Source organism: Eleutherodactylus coqui, chromosome 13 (genome assembly GCF_035609145.1).
Source record: "Eleutherodactylus coqui strain aEleCoq1 chromosome 13, aEleCoq1.hap1, whole genome shotgun sequence".
Classification (NCBI taxonomy): Eukaryota; Metazoa; Chordata; class Amphibia; order Anura; family Eleutherodactylidae; genus Eleutherodactylus; species Eleutherodactylus coqui.
Window position 1 is genome coordinate 14,466,214 of NC_089849.1, and position 6,300 is coordinate 14,472,513.

Here is a 6,300-nt window from a genome sequence, read left to right on the forward strand (position 1 = left end):
TGACCGTTTTGACTTGTAACGAGTCCCTCTCTTGGTAAGATATCATGACTTGGATAAGTCGGTACGGAGAGGTGGTGGATATGCCCAATAAGAACCGGGACGAACACGGTATCTGGTCCGGAGCCTGGACGTTTATGGTGAAACTTAAGCGTTCAGGGAATTCGGTGGCCCACATACCATCCGCGGCCTTCCTTGGCAGGGATCGTATCTTGGCCTTCTACCAGGGGCAGCCGAAGCTCTGTCACAAGTGCGGCGACCCCACACATTTGAGTGCAGCCTGTAATGTCATCAAGTGCGCTCTGTGTGGCGAGGTAGGTCATCTTGCGGCATCTTGTACAGAGATTAGGTGTCACCTGTGTGATGACCTCGGTCACCCATTCAGTCGCTGTCCGCGCTCTTTCGTCAATGCGGTCAGGGCCCCAACAGAGGAGAGCCATGAGGTTGCTTCTGCAGGGGAGGGGACCAGCAGAGGCGATGGAGCCTAGGAGCCAAGGAGGAACAAACATGCTGGGGCAGCCAAGCTAAGGCGCCAAGAGAAGCGCGGAAGGGGCAGGGAGCTGGTGGAAACCCAGGTGGCAGGTGGGTCACTGCTGGCCCCTGCTCCCGATGCAAATCATGCGGCTGAGGCTCCAGGGGACAGGGAGCTGGATGAGGAGGTCAGGAGGATCCAAAGGGAAGAGGATGCCACTTATTCAGATTCTTCCCACTATGAAAGTGTGGGTGAGGGCAAGGATGAGTGGCAAAAGAAAAAGCGCAAGCAGGGCTCCAAGAAAATAAAAAGGGATGGGAAATCTTCCCCTGCAACGGGCCAGGTGCAGGAAGGCAATCCAACTCTCCTCTTGTTGGGCTCTCCAACAGGTACCAAGCTCTCTCGTCCTCGGAGGAGGCAGAGGGAGAGGTGCCTAGGACAAGCGTGGGGCCTACAGGGGGTGCTGAGCCTTCCTCTTGTGGGGGTTTGGTGACCTCCAGGGGGAGGGCTGGCCCAGAGCCCAGTGGCAAGGAAGACGAGGTTGAGGAGCCCCTTGCCATGGACCTTTCAGTGTCCAAGAAACGTGGCAAGGGGTCATCCTCAGACCCTGATGAGAAGGGGGGTAGGAAGAAGAAAGCCATCTAACTCAATCACCAATGATGGCGTCACCCGCTCCATTGACGCTGGCATCCATTAATGTTGCCAGCATTAAATCTGATATGGCTAGATTCGAGGACTTTGATTTGAAGCCGACATTTTGTTTTTGCAAGAGACCAGGCTGCCAAATTTGGCAGCTGTGCATAAGGCAAGGAGGGAATGGAGGTCTGGTCCATCTTACTGGTCTCTTGCGGCCGAGCCATATAGCGGAGTGGCGGTACTTTTTACCGCAGCGGTTGAATGCCGACGAGTTATCGAGTTAGAAATGGGGAGGTGCCTGATCCTGGATATTCTCATGAAGGGACAAGAGCTTCGGCTAATCAACATCTATGGTCCCCAAACCAAGCGGGACCACAAGGATCTCTTTTATGAGGATCAAGCCGTACCTTTTTACCAGTCGGCAGGTGATCTTTGGGGGTGACTTTAACGCAGTCACGAGGACCCGTGACAGGGGAGGCTCCCTAGGCAAGCTGACTTATGATAGCGTCGCGCTTAATAGCATAGCTAGCGAAGCTCGCCTGGTGGATGTCCACATCCGGCACACCCCAGGCCACGCGGGTTTCACCTATTATAGAGGCGAGTGCAGGTCTAGAATAGACAGGTTTTATTTGACCCCTTTCCTCTTCGGGAATGAGAGTGGAAAGGTTCTCCTTATACCGTGGGTCGAGCAGTGTGTACACCCAGTAATCCGTAGTGGCCAGAATGCGTGTAACGCGAGGGTCACGAGAAAGGCATCCTAACATGAAGTCAGCCATGTGTGCCAGGGAACCTGTACGCAACACATGGCTGTCTTCACTAGGAAGATCACTTTCAGGATCCTCCTCCTCCTCCTCAGGCCATACACGCTGAAAGGATGACAGGCAAGCAGCATGGGTACCGTCAGCAGTGGGCCAAGCTGTCTCTTCCCCCTCCTCCTCATCCTCCTCATGCTCCTCCTTCTCCTCCTGAACGCGCTGAGATATAGACAGGAGGGTGCTCTGACTATCCAGCGACATACTGTCTTCCCCCGGCTCTGTTTCCGAGCGCAAAGCGTCTGCCTTTATGCTTTGCAGGGAACTTCTCAAGATGCATAGCAGAGGAATGGTGACGCTAATGATTGCAGCATCGCCGCTCACCACCTGGGTAGACTGCTCAAAGTTTCGAAGGACCTGGCAGATGTCTGCCAACCAGGCCCACTCTTCTGAAAATAATTGAGGAGGCTGACTCCCACTGCGCCGCCTATGTTGGAGTTGGTATTCCACTATAGCTCTACGCTGCTCATAGAGCCTGGCCAACATGTGGAGCGTAGAGTTCCACCGTGTGGGCACGTCGCACAGCAGTCGGTGCACTGGCAGAGTAAACCGATGTTGCAGGGTCCGCAGGGTGGCAGCGTCCGTGTGGGACTTGCGGAAATGTGCGCAGAGCCGGCGCACCTTTACGAGCAGGTCTGACAAGCGCGGGTAGCTTTTCAGAAAGCGCTGAACCACCAAATTAAAGACGTGGGCCAGGCATGGCACGTGCGTGAGGCTGCCGAGCTGCAGAGCCGCCACCAGGTTACGGCCGTTGTCACACACGACCATGCCCGGTTGGAGGCTCAGCGGCGCAAGCCAGCGGTCGGTCTGCTCTGTCAGACCCTGCAGCAGTTCGTGGGCTGTGTGCCTCTTATCTCCTAAGCTGAGTAGTTTCAGCACGGCCTGCTGACGCTTGCCCACCACTGTGCTGCCACGACGCGCGACACCAACTGCTGGCGACGCGCTGCTGCTGCTGACACATCTTGATTGAGAGACAGAGGTTGCGTTAGAGGAGGAGGAGGAGGAGGGTGCTTTAGTGGAGGAAGCATACACCGCCGCAGATACCACCACCGAGCTGGGGCCCGCAATTCTGGGGGTGGGTAGGACGTGACCGGTCCCAGGCTCTGACTCTGTCCCAGCCTCCACTAAATTCACCCAATGTGCCGTCAGGGAGATGTAGTGGCCCTGCCCGCCTGTGCTTGTCCACGTGTCCGTTGTTAAGTGGACCTTGGCAGTAACCGCGTTGGTGAGGGCGCGTACAATGTTGCGGGAGACGTGGTCATGCAGGGCTGGGACGGCACATCGGGAAAAGTAGTGGCGACTGGGAACTGAGTAGCGCGGGGCCGCCGCCGCCATCATACTTTTGAAGGACTCCGTTTCCACAACCCTATACGGCAGCATCTCAAGGCTGATAAATTTGGCTATGTGGACGGTTAACGCTTGAGCGTGCGGGTGCGTGGCGGCGTACTTGCGCTTGCGCTCAAACACTTGCGCTAGCGACGGCTGGACGGTGCGGTGCGAGACATTGCTGGATTGGGCCGAGGACAGCGGAGGTGAGGGTGTGGGTGCAGGCCAGGAGACGGTAGTGCCTGTGTCCTCAGAGCGGGGTTGGATCTCAGTGGCAGGTTGGGGCACAGGGGGAGAGGCAGCGGTGCAAACCGGAGGCGGTGAACGGCCTTCGTCCCACCTTGTGGGGTGCTTGGCCATCATATGTCTGCACATGCTGGTGGTGGTGAGGCTGTTGGTGGTGGCTCCCCGGCTGATCTTGGCGTGACAAAGGTTGCACACCACTGTTCGTCGGTCGTCAGGCGTCTCTGTGAAAAACTGCCAGACCTTAGAGCACCTTGGCCTCTGCAGGGTGGCATGGCGCGAGGGTGCGCTTTGGGAAACAGTTGGTGGATTATTCGGTCTGGCCCTGCCTCTACCCCTGGCCATCGCACTGCCTCTTGCAACCTGCCCTGCTGTTGCCCTTGCCTCCCCCTCTGAAGACCTGTCCTGAGTAGGCGTTGCAAACCAGGTGTGCGCTCCTCCCTCGGACTTACTGCCCTTACTACTACCTCACCGATAGACAACTGTGTCTCATCGTCATCGTCCTCCTCACCCACTGAAAGGTCTTGAGACAGTTGCCGGAAGTCCCCAGCCTCATCCCCCGGACCCCGGGAACTTTCCAATGGTTGGGCATCAGTGACGATAAACTCCTCTGGTGGGAGAGGAACCACTGCTGCCCAATCTGAGCAGGGGCCCGAGAACAGTTCCTGGGAGTGTTCCCGCTCCTGAGCAGGTGTCATTGTAGTGGAGTGAGGAGGCTGGGAGGAAGGAGGAGCAGCAGACAGAGGATTTGGATTTGCAGCAGTGGACGGCGCAGAACTGTGGGTGGACGATAGGTTGCTCGAAGCACTTTCTGTATGCGGGGGCTGAGACTTTCCCGCTAGTGAACGGTTGGGTCGGCCACCCATTTGAGGTTGGGTCTGGCGTCCGTCAGGGTTGTCCTCTGAGTCCCTTGCTGTACGTGTTTGCCATTGATCCTTTCCTTAGGATGATTGATGGTGGGCCTATGGCGGGGGTCGGGATGGATCGAGCGGTGCCGGAAGCCGCCCTCAGGGTGGCAGCATACGTGTCAGGACTCGGGGTCCGGGAAACTGGGGGTCCCTGAAAATACCCGCAACCCCTGTCCCTTCCTACTTGCCCCCCTGGGCTAAGCCCCAGGGCGACAACTGGGCGACGGTCCCTACACTCACTAAGGAAGGGGGACGCGGGGACTAACGAACAGACAGACACTGGAACAAACAACAGCAAGGAGAGTCAGACAATCCGGGTCAGCAACAAGAGGGTACGCGGTACAAGAGGGTCAGGCAAAGGCAACGTCAGGTCCAAAGGCAGAGGGTCAGTAACAGGAGTCAGGAGTCAGGAGTCAGAACTATGCAGTACGCTGGTGTAGCAGGAAATCCAAAACTAACACTGGCACTGGACTGCAGACACCAGCAGGTTTAAATGCTGTCCGAGCTCCCGCCCTAGCAGCTGATTGGGGCGGGGAGCCTGACAGCAGCTGAGTGCACCCAGCAGCACTGGGGAACCCGCCCCCAGCCCTGCAGGAGGCAGGACAGGAGACACACGTTTAGTTGCCAGGATACCTAGGACACGACGCGGGGCAACACCCACCGCGTCCCTAGCAACCCGGCGCGAGGCGGGGCCCGGCGGCCAGGGGAGGTGACGAGAACCGGGGCTCCCCTGCACCGCACAGCGACCGCACGTGTGACCGGACCGGCGGTGCGGGCACGACGGACCCGCGAACCGCCAAGCCTTACAGTACCCCCCCTTCTACGGGGGGACACTGGACCCCCACGGCCCGGAGCAGGCTTGAGGGGAAAGGCTCTGTGGAACCGTCGGACCAATAGGGGTGCATGTACGCCCCGGGCAGGAATCCATGTACGGTCCTCGGAGCCAAAACCCTTCCACTGTACAAGATATTGCAAAATACCTCTCACACGCCGAGCATCAATCAAACGTTCTACCTCATACTCCAGTTCCCCCTGTACAAGAGTAGGAGAGGGCGGGCTCTGGGCGGGCAGAACTGGGGTTACATATTTTTTCAGCAGCCCCTTGTGGAAGACTTCATGAATCTTCCACGACTGCGGAAGAGATAATCTGTACGCGACCGGATTGACCACCTGGGAGATGGTGAACGGACCAACAAAGCGGGGAGCCAGCTTTAGGGATGGAACCTTGAGTCTCAAGTTTTTTGAGGCCAGCAATACCTGCTCCCCAACCACAAATGGTGCAGAGATCGTGCGTCTTTTATTAGCTTGACCAAGCAGTTTATCCTGTGAACAGTGAAGGTTCTTACGAACCTGGGCCCAAACTGTGCACAGTTCATTAATGGCAGAGTCCGCAGACAGCGTGTCAGAAACTGAGGGCGCAAAAAAAGAAAATTGCGGATTGAAACCATAATTACAAAAGAACGGCAACACATGAGAAGACGAATTTACATGGTTGTTAATGGCAAACTCGGCGAGAGGTAGGAAGTTAACCCACAGATGTTGATTGTCAGAAACGAACAGTCGCAGGTATTGGATTAATTCTTGATTCATCCTCTCAGTTTGCCCATTCGACTCGGGATGAAAAGCAGACGAAAAGGACAGACCAATATTCAATTTCCTGCAGAAAGCTCGCCAGAAGCGAGCAACAAACTGTACACCTCTATCTGAGACCACGTCCTCAGGAACCCCATGCAACTGCACCACCTCCTTAATAAACATGTCAGATAACAGTTTGGCGCTTGGTAGCTTGCTCAGAGGAACCAAATGTGCCATTTTGGAGAACCGATCTACAATGACCCAAATGGCCGTATTCCCCTGTGACGGCGGCAAATCTGTGATGAAGTCCATTGACAGATGTGTCCAGGGC